The 13,921-nt window shown below is 37.8% G+C and overlaps 1 long non-coding RNA gene across 1 annotated transcript in view; it reads left to right on the top strand.

Annotated features, from left to right (window-relative positions):
• The window catches only part of LOC136828095 (uncharacterized), a 118,335-nt gene extending 116,105 nt beyond the window's left edge, over positions 1-2,230 (top strand). The window contains exon 3 of the long non-coding RNA XR_010849911.1: positions 2,021-2,230. This is a non-coding gene — a long non-coding RNA (uncharacterized lncRNA). The remainder of the gene's footprint in view (positions 1-2,020) is intronic.
• The last annotated feature ends 11,691 nt before the right edge of the window (positions 2,231-13,921 follow it).

Consider the following 13,921-nt stretch of genomic DNA (forward strand, 5'->3'; position numbering starts at 1 on the left):
GTTTCGCTTCCCTTTTGGAAAACCCCCGTCATGTCCCACTGCTGCTACTGCTTCAGGTAGATAATATACCTGGACCCTTGGCCCTTGTCATCCCATCCTCCCTTCCCCACTAATCCCCGGCCCCCATCTCCAGAGGCCTTCGTCTCTAAGTATAGCATTCGTTTTCTTTCTCTCTCTCTCTCAAGTTCGCGATTGCACAAAAACGGTGCGATGTGTTGTTTAGTCGAAGGTTGGAGCATCTCTCTCTCTCTCTCTCTCTCTCTCTCTCTGGCGTACCACCAACGCATATGCCCGCAACATTTGCTTCCTCGTATGACTCATTCATCTACGCTGTGCCCGTCCAGTCAGCCGCCAGCCAGCCAGCCAGCATGGGCTCTTCTTGTTGTTACTTAGTTGTCGTTAACATTCTGGGCCGCTGCTTTTACCACAACACGCATTTACTTTTTGCTCTGCTCCGCTGCTATCACGCTGCTTTTATTGGTCTGGTTATATTACAGTAGTTTCGATCATGTTGTTACATACTTAGTTGCAGTTGACATTCTGACCCAGTACTTTTACGCAAGTACTTTAATGCTTTCTTTATATTTGTTGTTATTTTCAAGGTACGTTGTCCCACTCTGCTTGGCGATGCACCGTAATGCACCGCCCTCTCCCAAGCCTTTCGTAAATGGAGATATTCTAGGAACGACGATGATCATGTCCATAAATAAGCAACAAAATAGTCTCGATGACCTTTACGTTAAATGAATTCACTCTGGCGAGTCGTTTGAAATTCTTGCCATAGTGTTGCTCTGTAATATACCCGCTTCTCTCAGATGGCATCTGCTGGCTCTGCGCTCCTTTTCTTGCTTCGCTGTTGTTGCCTGTTCTTTCACAGTCACGCTTGTTGTTCCTGCTATTGTTATGATTGCATGGAGATGATCAGTTACTTTTGTACTTTGAAGTAGCCTAACATTTGTAAAATATGATTGAATATGGGTAAAGTAGTCAGCATTAACGCATGGTTTTGGACACTTTTAGCGTATGCAATTTATGTATGATTGCAAGCACATGCAGAGGCGTAAGGGCTAACTGATAAACGGTTAGGTATTTGAAATAATTTAAAATTAAATTAATTTAAATAGGATAGAACAGTAAAGAGAGCAATCGACTGATGGCTGAGAGAGCTGAATACAACACATACGCTTTCAGACCACAGGATATGACCAGTTGTGTATGCTTGAACACTGGGCGCTTCAAGTGATTTTTAACTATATTCGTTCAACCTGTCTTGTCAAAAATTCGGAAATATTCAAGTCAGTTTGCTGTTGCATCGTTCTTATATACAAATATGTCAGGTACTTCTCATATTTGTTGTTTCAAGATGTGATATAAATATGTCAGGTACTTCTTATATTTGTTGCTTCACGATGTGATATAAATATGTCAGGTACTTCTTATATTTGTTGCTTCAAGATGTGATATAAATATGTCAGGTATTTCTTATATTTGTTGTTTCAAGATGTGATATAAATATGTCAGGTACTTCTTATATTTGTTGTTTCAAGATGTGATATAAATATGTCAGGTACTTCTTATATTTGTTGTTTCAAGATGTGATATAACATGTCAGGTACTCTTATATTTGTTGTTTCCAAGATGTGATATAATCATGTCAAATTTTTATATTTGTTGTTTCAAGATGCATATAAATATGTTTAGTACTTCTTATATTTGTTGCTTCAAGATGTGATATAAATATGTCAGGTAATTTATATTTGTTGCTTCTTATAAATATTCAGTATTTCTTATATTTGTTGTTTCAAGATGTGATATAAATATGTCAGGTACTTCTTATATTTGTTGTTTCAAGATGTGGTACTTAGTCAGGTAGATATTTGTTGTTTCAAGATGTTATAACACAGAGAAAGTAGACAGTGTTAAGAAATGTAGATACATAACTGCATTTTGTACATTATTAAACAAAATAGGTGAACATTCTTAAACTCCATCAACTTACGAAACATTACATTGTCCGTAGGTGAAAAGAAAGAGAAAATGAGAAGCAGAAATCAACAAAATTTTAGCAGATGAATCAGCTGACATGTAGAGTGTTTGTCTATCTAGATGAAACCAGTCTTGCGCTGACACGGGCTCTTGGTCTTCAGCAACCCATAGTTCAACATGTTAATCTGTGAACATAAGGTGACCATTTATAGAAGCTGGATTCAACGGCAAGTGTTTACGAAAAGTAAGTGTCAAAATTCTGAGCATGTTCAGTGTGAGTTTAACTACGAATGGTAGCATAAAGATGAACCGGTGCAATCGAGGATTTAAACTGGTTAAAATCATATTCGGTTTGACAGAAACTCTTTGTAATTTCACTCTTTACTAACCTTAGCAGTCTTGGTGCTAAGTAGCATGCAATAAATCAGTCGATCTTTTTTAATGTGTATGTGATTTAACATAATGGGCCCATGCAGGTAGGCATGAAAGCCGTGTGGAGAGTAGATTAGAGAAATTAAAATTATTGATAAGAATTTCATACAGCAATAACCTCTTACTACGGCTCATGGCCTAAGTCAAGTTTTAAATCGCAAGTTTCCATATTCGGATCATGAATAAGTAGCGAAGATTTTGGCTAATGTTGTGTACGTGCTGATTACGGAATACAGTTTTTTTTTTTTTTTTTGTGATAACGATTGTCAGTGTATCCGGTCTGAAATATAAACCAAAGGCATCAGGTGGAGTAAAATAAGAGAAGTAAAAGAAAAGCAACGAGAATCTTGATTTTTTTTTATTTTACCGTTGTACAATTTGAATTCTCCATCTTGACTCAAAACGAAGTCCTTACATATATTTTCATTTTCCTCCAGACTCACTCTTTCTTGTGAGCGAAGTTTTTCCTTGAGAATAATGAGTCCTGTGTAAAGACACTGAGGATACGCTACTTTACTCTTTAAGAAGTAAGGGACATACTTTGCATCATTTTAAATCAAGGACTCTGTTCCCTGGGAAATTGAAATTGGTTTGAATATCCCCCCAACCCCAGTGTTACGTTTGAAATAGAGATAAGTAGTTAACTCTGTCAGAATTTTTTTGCTGTGTAGTTAATTTGTTCACATAAATTACTTAAACGTCAGGAATTTGAAAGGATATATATATATATATATATATATATATATATATATATATATATATATATATATATAATATATATGTATATATACAGTATATATATATAGTGTATGTATATATATTGTATGTATGTATATATATATATACATATATATATATATATATATATATATATATATATATATATATATATATACATATAAATTTCGACGGGTCCTGATCGAGCGAGGGCTCATCCCCTCCTGGTTTCCCTTCCTTTCCTGGTCATTCCTCAGCCCCGTAGGAATGCTTCTCACGTATTCCTGCTACCGTTGAGTAGCCCTTCGCATAATGACATCCTAACAGGATGTGTATCGCACCTACCTGTATGTAATCCAAGGTCGAATGCCTCCTGTAAAACATTCTCGGCTTTTCATGAAGTATCGCCTCGTTTACTCCCAATCTCGCATTCCAGTTCCTTTGTCATCATATCCTATTTTCGTCTCCGAGATTCTTTTTTTCTTTTTCTTTTTAACCTACGTTTGCAGAGCCTTGTTGCTGCATTCCATGGAACAATGATTGGGTAGGGTTGACGAAGGAGAGCCAAATGAACTTGGTTTTATTCGGAGGTCATTTTAGCTCTCTCTCTCTCTCTCTCTCTCTCTCTCTCTCTCTCTCTCTCTTCTTGAGTATTCCAGAGAGGCAACAAGTTAGTAAAAGATAACTGACTGGTCTCTACCCTTTGATGAGGTACACTGTACTTAGGCATGTGGCTGTCGAAATATCTCTCTCTCTCTCTCTCTCTCTCTCTCTCTCTCTCTCTCTCTCTCTCTCTCTCCATAATATATATATATATATATATATATATATATATATATATATATATATATATATATATATATATATATATATATATATATTATATATATATATATATATATGTATGTATGTATGTATTACACGGATGCAGATCTCTCTCTCTCTCTCTCTCTCTCTCTCTCTCTCTCTTACACATATATATATATATATATATATGTCTATATCTTTATATATATATATATATATATATATATATAATATATATATATATATATATACATATATATATATATATACATATATATATATATATATATATATATATATATATATATATATATATATATATATATATATGTATGTATGTATAATATGTATATGTATGTATGTATGTATGTATTACACGGATGCAGATCTCTCTCTCTCTCTCTCTCTCTCTCTCTCTCTCTCTCTCTCTCTCTCTCTCTCTCTCTCTCTCTCACCTGTTTACCAACTGTCTTTTCCACCATCTCAAATGCCTTCAGCTGACACTTTCTTAATAATGAACGTATGATACAAAAAGCCCTAATTGACCTTAATTGTTATGTAAAAATTCTGGTGTCGAAAATCTGTTGATATATCGGGACAGAATCACTTCTGTATTGAAACTGATAAGTTTAGGGATTTAATTGTTCCGTGTTTTTAACGTTGATTTTGCAGTGCCAGATTATTGCGTATCAGGAGCTAAAGTAAATCAGTTGCTACTTTATCCCGTTTTGTGTACCTCAGATTCACGGGTTATGGTTAAAGCACCATGAAATATCATCGGTACTTTTTCATAGAGTGGATTTCTTTTGTACCCAAGCAACGCCGACTGTTGTTTGTACTGACCACTTCCCCTCTGGTTTTTGTCGTCTCTTAAATTCAACTTTCACTTCTTTCTTTTGCCTTTCCGCAGTTTTAGTATATATCATTGTGTGAGAGAATGTGTTTGTACGCACAGTTACTTCGTCTTTTTTTTTTTTTTTTTTTTTTTTTTTTTTTGAAGAATGGGAAAAGTAACACTAGACTTTTCTGTAGGACATGATGTCAAATACAACATCCGTAAGACTGGAAACGTAAAAACGCGAGCGTCCCTCGAACTGTCACAAAACATGTAGAATCTAAATATCGACTTTCTCGCCACATCACCCAGATACAACAACGGCACCAGATAAGAGGATGCCACACACTTGGCATCTAGCTCTCCTGCTTCTTTTTCCCAGGGAGAGCCTCCTTTCCTTTGTTGATCTCTCGATGTTTTCGGCAAAGGACGAAGAACCGCGGGAGCATAATGACGTCGCACGTCCAATAAACTAGCAGTAAGTGTCCAGGCCGATTCCAATGGCCTTTTCGTCGGGTGATACTTGCGGATAGCATTCCTTAAGAGCGTCAGTGGAACGTGTGAATTGGAGGTGGTGGCCTTACTAATAGTCACTGGATACGGCTTCAGAATGTTTTGATAGAGGCTGTTGTCCTTAAAGTTAATGCATGTTTGTGTGTGTATGTACGCTGAGAGTTTGTCCTTTGGAAGCAAAGAGTAGGGCGTTCAGTCCGTCGAGTATTCTCAACTCAGACGTTCGTCAAAAAATCTTATAAAGTGGCTTTTTTGGGCTGCAAGCACAAAAAGTTAGCCGATTACCTTCTCCAAAAGCGCATTTAGTAATCAAGGCAAAAGGCTGATTTGAATGTGTGTCTGACTTGATGAGGAATGTGCCTTTCTGCATTTTGAAACTGTATTTAAGAGTATGCGACATCGAACTTGATGAACCTCTGCAGTTTTTCGAAAATTAATGATCACAGATTGCGTGAGTCTTGAAGGAAAACAACGCGTAACGGATTAAAAGAGCGACGGTGTCTGGGATTTACCTCGCGGAAGGGCACAGAGAGAGAGAGAGAGAGAGAGAGAGAGAGAGAGAGAGAGAGAGAGAGAGAGAGAGAGTCTGGAATATACATCTCTGGGAAAATTGACATTAAGGAAAAATGCAGAGAAAGAGAGAGAGAGAACCTGGAATTTACATCTCTGGGGAAATGGACATTGAGGAAAAATGCAGAGAGAGAGAGAGAGAGGAAAAAATTCAGGAAACAGGGAGAGAGAGAGAGTGGGAGTTGATGGGGGGCGGGGTTCCTTAGGAATTCTCTTTCACGCGATACGAGCGAAGGTCAGCGCAGGCAAAAGAAAAGTGGCTCCCCAGATAAGGGATTACCCGGATTTCCTCGTGTGCGGGGGAATGTCGGTCGTAATGCAGTGGTGACAGGAGTAGATGCCACAAACGCTCCCGCTCAAGGCGACAATGATACGTCATTAACGGCGACATTTGGTCCCTCATTACACCCACTCGGGCTCGTTATGGTAGGTGTAATCCGGACTGCTGCGTGTACAGTAGGTGTGTAGGTGTATGTGTGTGTGTGTGCGTAGGGGTGCGCGTGTAAATGAGTGGTTATTTCACGCGTTGTCTACGCCAGTGAAATTGTTGGAGTTATGTTTTTGTCTCGGTTTTTTTTTTTTTTTTTATCAGGCTTAGGTTTAAAATTATGTCCGGATTTCTGCGAAAATTGGAGCAAAGGCGTTCCTCGAGACTAGCAACAAGTGATAAGGTTTCAGGAAAATCGGATCTAGATGAGGGACCCTTTTGGGGTGTTGGGATAGAGAAAAAAATAGATTGCTCAGCCTTGGCGGAGGTTTTCGGTCTCCGAACGGTCTTGATAGATTTTTAGCGTTTTTGTTCACGGTATTCTTATTCTGATCTGGAATTGCTCTTGAAGAAATTCGTCAATTTCGAAAATGGTTTTTTAACAGTTTTAAACACCGATGGACCCTTTGGGTTTCCCTAAGTCTAACAGTGTCATTTTGGTCATTGCAGTGTCTCATACATAACAGAAGACGAATACTTTTTTCACGCAGATCCAGTAAGAGTAATGGATGGGGTTAGTACTCTGAAGTATAGTTGAATATACAATTGAATGTAGAATTTAGGCCAAAGGCCAAGCACTGAGACCTAAGAGGTCATTCAGCGCTGAAATGGAAATTGACAGTAAAAGGTTTGAAAGGTGTAGCAGGAGGAAAACTTCGCAGTTGCACTATGAATCAGTTGTTAAGAAAGGTTGGACAATAAGATGGAAGAAAGAGAATATGAAAGAAGGTACAGTAAAAGGAACGAAAGGGGTTGCAGATAGGGGCTGAAGGCACGCTGCAAAGATCCTCAACTAATCCCTACAGTTCGCTGCATGAGGTGCACTGATGGCACTAGCTCCCCTTCGGGGTCTGATGCAAAGTGCGTAAGCGTATATCTTTGCTGACACCTTTGTTGTGCCCTCTTTGCGCATAGAAACGTCAGAGATTGACAGAGAATAGAAAGACCCATGTGACGGCAACCGGGATTGCAGATGCCCCACAGGGCATACGCATGCTTTCCTCGATACCTGACGCAGTAACACAAGCAGCTGCCTGCCTGCCTGCCTGTCACGACGTAATTGGAGTACTGGCAGAAGGGACGAGAAGAAATACGGGGATAGAAGTTATGTGCGTGTGTGTATATATATATAATATAAAATATATATATATATATACATACATATACACATACGTACATACACACAATATATACTATATATATATATATATATATATATATATATATATATATATATATATATATATATATAATCTCATTCAGACAGTCCTAATTAAGAAAAGTTATGGCAATCACCATAATCACCATCACATAATTAATCATGCATCGGGTGCCAAAGCATCCCAAAATAATGTGGCAAGATCCTGGACTTTGCATGTTGATGACGCTAATCACAGAATGATCAACTAGCCAAAAATGAGGAAGTCGCCAGCTGTCTACAATCAACTCGAGACTGAGAATGAATTCACTGCGTGTCAGTGCGTACGTATGTGTGTGTGTGTTTGTGTGCGTGCGTTACGTGTCGCAGACGAAAGGAAAACAAAGACAGAACAGGATCTAAATGTACTTGGACCATTCATCCGACGGGTTGTAACCTCCAAATCATTCCTGCTCCTCCTTCCCCCTCCCCCCTTCCTTATTCCTCCACCCTTCCCTTTATCACTGACCTGTGAATAAAGTTTTTCTGGGTTTTCAAATACCCAAACATCGGCAGTCAGTGTTAAACGAACGCGCCCACGGGTGCATTCACATGAGCTATACCGAGTGCAGTGTGCTTTGTAGTCACTGATGCTTGAAGACACATGAATATAAAACGTTTGTGTGTTCCAGCTATTTCTGAGAGTATTTGCTTGTGTATGGGTATGGTTAGCTGATACGACAAACGCTCTCTCTCTCTCTCTCTCTCTCTCTCTCTCTCTCTCTCTCTCTCTCTCTCTCTCTCTGTGGATATTCTGCTGTAGGAAAAATTATTCTGTATGTAATTGTCTGTGTATAAATGGGGTTTGTGAATAAAACAAACTTATCTATACACCCTAATAACTAAGATTGTGTAGACGCTTCCATGCAAGCAAAGGTTGATTCCTACTTATGTCTTCAAGTATTTGTTCGTGTATATAGAAGTTAACCATTAAAAAGCCTGTTTTATTATTTTGAGTAAGGGAGGGAACCTCGTGATCGTCGTGAGTAGACTCGAAAATCGGTCAGCGAGAAGTGGGCGAAGAAGGAAATGGTCCAAAGAAAGGATATGGGCGTCGTGGGCGTTTGGGTGTGATACCGGAACCCCGCCCATGCGTCTTCCATTGCCTACCAAGCCCCTTGTTCATTCTCTGCCGAAACCGTTCCATTGAACGCCCGTAATTGACCACCCAACAAAGTTGAATCTTTAAGAAATCCCGTTTTCGTTTTTTTTTATTTTTATTTTTTCTTCATCATACCTGAGCCATTAATAAACTCGCTGATTCACCCTATGGCGCATTTCATTTCCCGGTATTTTCCTTCGGGCTTGTTTCCTCCTCTTGAACAATACTTAATTCCATTTTGGGTGGGCTGGTGGGAAAGTGGTGAGAGTGACGTCACTCCCAGTCTCCAGAGAGGAGTGAAATCCTAGGGATTGCCTCACCTCTTATCAGCAGTTATCCGCTTTCATTAGGGAATTCTGTAAGGAGGAATCCGATTGTCTTCGGATTCAATGTCCTTGTAATCTACAGATATATATATATATATATATATATATATATATATATATATATATATATATATATATATATATATATATATATATATGTATATATATATATATATATATATATATATATATATATATATATATAGCCTAAAGTTGATATTTTTATTTAAATCTCTCTCTAATAAATATATATAGTGTATGTATATATGTATATATATGTATATATATATATTTATATATTAATATATATATATATATATATATATATAGCCTATAGTTGATATTTTTATTTAAATTTCTCTCTCTCTAATAAATATATATATATATATATATATATATATATATATATATATATATATATATATTTCATACATATATAATCACCCTGGTTTCAGAAATATTTGTTTGATCTGTTCTTTTCCACATAGTATGGAAAGATTTTTTTTTTATCCATGCCATTCAGAGAAAGAAAACTATTTTCCTTTATTTTGAAGAATATAACCTTGATGGGAAATAATGTCGTATTTATGAAAATAGAAGTATTTCCGTTCCTTTGGTAAATTCATTTGTTGTCTATTTCCTCCTGCTTCTGTTTTTTCCTGACATATTCTTTCTTCCTTTGGAAGGCAGGAAGGCCTCTCTCGTTCTTCTTGGCTAAGCCTTACCCTTCGTTCTTCCTTTTCTCTTTCTTGTTTTCTCGGGTCTGGGCTAGCAAAGGTCATCATTAGGTTGTCTGTCTTTTGTTCTTTACTCTTTAAAAAAAGATTGGGAAAATGTCCGAAAACGTAGGGAAAATAACGTCCTCCCACCCGAATAACGTCGAAGGGGAGTTCCCCCGCAGGACAATAACTCGGGGTCTCCCCTGCAGAACGCCAGCGTGAATGAAAGACCTTGTCGCTGTCATACAATAAATGGCGCTCGAAATAAGAAGCCATAGCAATGCAGAGCTAGATCCGTGAACGAGGGATTCTTTCGTTGCTCTAACAAGCACCTCCTTCCCCATCCCCCTCCCCCACCTCCCAACTCATACTTCTTTCCTCCCCTCCATTGCCATTGGGGAGAAGTCCTTGTCCAAATCGCTCCTAAGGACACATTGCATTCATTCCAAAGAAGGTCGAACTGGCGAGTTCAGGGAGTTCTGTCTTTTATGATACGACTTCGTCGCCTCTTTCGGGCCTTAACTCAGTAGTTTTCTATTGCAATCATTTTAATCGATTTTCTTCTCTGTGGCTGCATTCCTGTTTATTTATTTATTTATTTATTTCTTTATTTATTTATTATTACTCGAGGAACATTGCAGGTCATAGGACCTTACCATGCAGAATGCTGGTCACCTACCACGTCCGTGTTAAGGGAATATGTCGGTCCATATTTAATAATTCTCATCTCGCTGTTATCGTTTGATCAGTATTGTCTCTTCTTAGCAGCAGTGTGTGTGTGTGTGTATGTGTGTGTGTGTGACCTTGGGAGCCGTTATGAAAATCAAGAGAGCAAGCATACCTGTATTGCTTCAGGAATGAGACTTGTTTTTAGGCATTCCCCTAAATGTCAGAAGTGGTCTGGGTACTTAAGGTGAAAATAAGATATTCCGTGGTATGAACAAATAGGCTTTTCCTCTCATTGAAAATTTACATCTCTCTCTCTCTCTCTCTCTCTCTCTCTCTCTCTCTCTCTCTCTCTCTCTCTCTCTCTCTCTAACACACACAATAAAAGGATAATGATTAGATCGCATCAGTAACTAATACGAATAAGGCACAAGCTAATGTTCACTGAATAATATTCCGAGATTCTGACCAAGAATCCTCAGTCAGCAAAAATAAAGTTCCATTAACATTATTCAAGCATTCATAAACATTCTTTTTAGTTTATTGTGTTTAATTGTTTTTGTTTATTTTATTCTGTTTCAGTTTTAACAATTCTCTCCCGTAAACGTAGTGTTGCCGTAGAATGTGCATCCATTTTAAAAAGAATGAAAAAGGCATTACTCATTGCAGAAATACTGAGGTAAAAGTCAAGATAGATGTAAATCTCAGGCATCTGTAAATTAAAATAATTTGGTATAAAAGCATGTCATTTTGAAGGCAGAACTGCAGCTGTGATGAAATACATAGGAATATATAGGAATAGAAAAGCTGAAATCAGTAAAACGACTGACTCTGATAACTTGAAAAAAATTAATCTGTAATGGGAAATAAAAGAAAATGAATACTGATTGCTAACCAGATGCCATGCTAATGATCGTCAGGAAATCATTGCTCAGTCCTTGTTCGATTCCTAAACTAGCAATTTAAGAGGCTGAACGTTTTTCATATTCCCATATTAACCAGCCAGCGCCGAATTCAAGTAAGACCTTTTCAAGTCAGGGTACCAGTCCCGAAGTCAAGTTAACCAGTAGTAAGCCTTGTCACCTGTTAGAGTTGTTCTTTGTGTCTCATATTTTGCTTTTCTTGGGGATTTGGCCGCAATAGTGATCTCAAAAGCTAGAGTTATTGATTGTATTTGTTTTAATACAATTTATGTCATCCCGACGTTGAGTTTTTAAACTCTAAATATCTTTAGCGGAACATAAGTAATATTCTTGCCTTCATTTTCAATTCGTTTACAGATTTTAATGTTTTGTGAAGCATCAATTTAGATTGATTTATTTTATTTTGTTGAGGTGGTGTTTATCCTTTTTTTATTTTATTAAGTTTTATTTATTTATTTATTAATTTTTTTTGTCAAAACTTGTTTTTGAGGATAAGAGGAGATGACTGGGTAGCCTGGGTTTATATTAATTCATATCTTATAAGAATAAACGGAGGAGTTTTAGGGCACAAGTGAAATCAAGAAAGATTATTTATTCCTAACACTGGTATTATGTTTAAAGGGAAATTTGTTACAATATTTTTATGAATTGTGCATTTGTACCCATCTCCACTTTTGAGGATTTGGCACTAATCTGGGCACAACGAAGGCGAATAAGATACTTTAGTTCGAAACAGAATAAAATGAATGCTTTACAGTCCTTACCGGATTCTATGATGTTTAGAGATTTTGAAAATCACCATCACCCCTACCAAGGTCTTGCCATTGTTAATAGAAGCCTCGACAATGACAGCTGAACAATGGGAGCTTATCGAGGAATGTGAATAGTCTGCAATTTTTCAAAATATATTATTCAGGGCCCCCCTTTTTTATTTTTTTATTTTTTTATTTTATTTAATTTTTTTTTTTTCTTTTTTTTTGCTGGCGTTTCTGATCCACATTTGGTTGGTTTACGCGAGAGTGTGACCTTATAACCCGCGTTCTCGATTATTGATCTGTGCCATAACCTTCCACACTCTTGGTTTTGTGTTCCCTTTCTTGAGGGGGGTATGCTCTTGCACATTTTTTTTGGCTTGGCCATTTATCAAGAAATGAGTAGGGTAATTGATTCAGTAGGGAATAGGTGGGCCGCACCATTGACCAGACTTTTGAAAAAATAAATAAGAAATTCCAAACAGCAAATACTAATTTGGTAGAAAATGAAGGACTAGGTATACAAAACGTATTGTATTACTCGAGGTGTCGATTATTCCAATTTTTTCAATCGCTCACAAAGCCAGATGCCTCTTATGCTTTAAATAGCATTATCCTCACTTCCTCATCGTTTTAATACAAATGAGTAACCTTAAGTGACGTTTATTAAATCTATGTCAGTTCGAGGATTCTGTTCCATTTTTTCCCTAGATCGAACTGAATGCATCTTCTTTAAACATTGTTTTGCCTCCACTCATCAGTTTCCTTAAACGTATTCAGCAAATTCTCTTAAACGTGTGTTTTCTCAGTTTTACTCCAAAGTTTTTGAACGTTCATAAAACCAGAGGATTCTTTCTCACAAACAGAGGTCTCTCTCCTTCTACCTTTTTTCCTGTGTTGTTGAAATGAGTCAACTTTTGTGAACATTATCTATTTGATTCAGAGAGACAAAAATAGCGTATGATGTGCATCTCTGTCCTGCTCTTAGAAGAAACTTCCAGAGAGTATGTTTTTAATTCCGTGTGTCATACGTGCATTGGAGAAATTCGCCATTAAACCCTTTGGAATTTCCGGTGTGTCTCCCGAACCACAAGTATGCAGGCTCCGCTCACGGGATTGATCCAGCCTGCGTTGTGTGGTGCCTTCGCTTTGTTTGTGCTTGTTGACTCGATTCACTTTGTTTCTGTCGCGGTGAATTGAAAAAAAAAAAAACTTTTCGTAAGGATAGTTCCGGTTTTTCTCGACTGGTTTTGCTGTCGAAAATTCAACCAGTCTTTCGCATGGGTGTTTTTGTCTTTTCCCGACTGATTTTTATGCTTAGATTTCTAAGTCAAGCCTCCTTCATCCCATTCTTGATGAAGGCTGGACCGCGTAGGCCGCCGAGTAGAAGTAGGATGCTTGCGCGTCTACTAACGTAGGCGTGTAGCGGGCCATACCTCAATTAACATGACCTTTTCTTTTAAAAGCTCGCAGTGTGGGTATATGTAAAATTCAGCAGCCACATTAGGAGATTGGCTGGGTGCCATCAAATGATTCAGCCGCAAAACCGTTCTTCTGTATGTTGTCCTTCCGTGTAGAGGAGAGAGTCCCTGTGGTACCTCGACTGATGACTGCTTTTTGAGATGACACACGCTGACACATCTTGACCCGTGGGATCAGTCAGTGCTTGCCATTCCGATGCGCTCATGTCATTTTATGTGGGCTTGTTCGAGGATTTAATTCGTGACTGATCGCATAGATCGCAAGAATCCGCAAGATTTACTAAGTTCCTTAAGAGAACTGACCTACCTTCTCTCTTAGAGTGCAGGAATTTATGAAAGGGAATTAGTTCCTTAAAAGAACTGACCTACCTTAGAGTGCAGGAATTTATGAAAGGGTAGTTCTTTTA

The sequence above is a fragment of the Macrobrachium rosenbergii genome, chromosome 42, assembly GCF_040412425.1.
Source record: "Macrobrachium rosenbergii isolate ZJJX-2024 chromosome 42, ASM4041242v1, whole genome shotgun sequence".
Lineage (NCBI taxonomy): Eukaryota > Metazoa > Arthropoda > Malacostraca > Decapoda > Palaemonidae > Macrobrachium > Macrobrachium rosenbergii.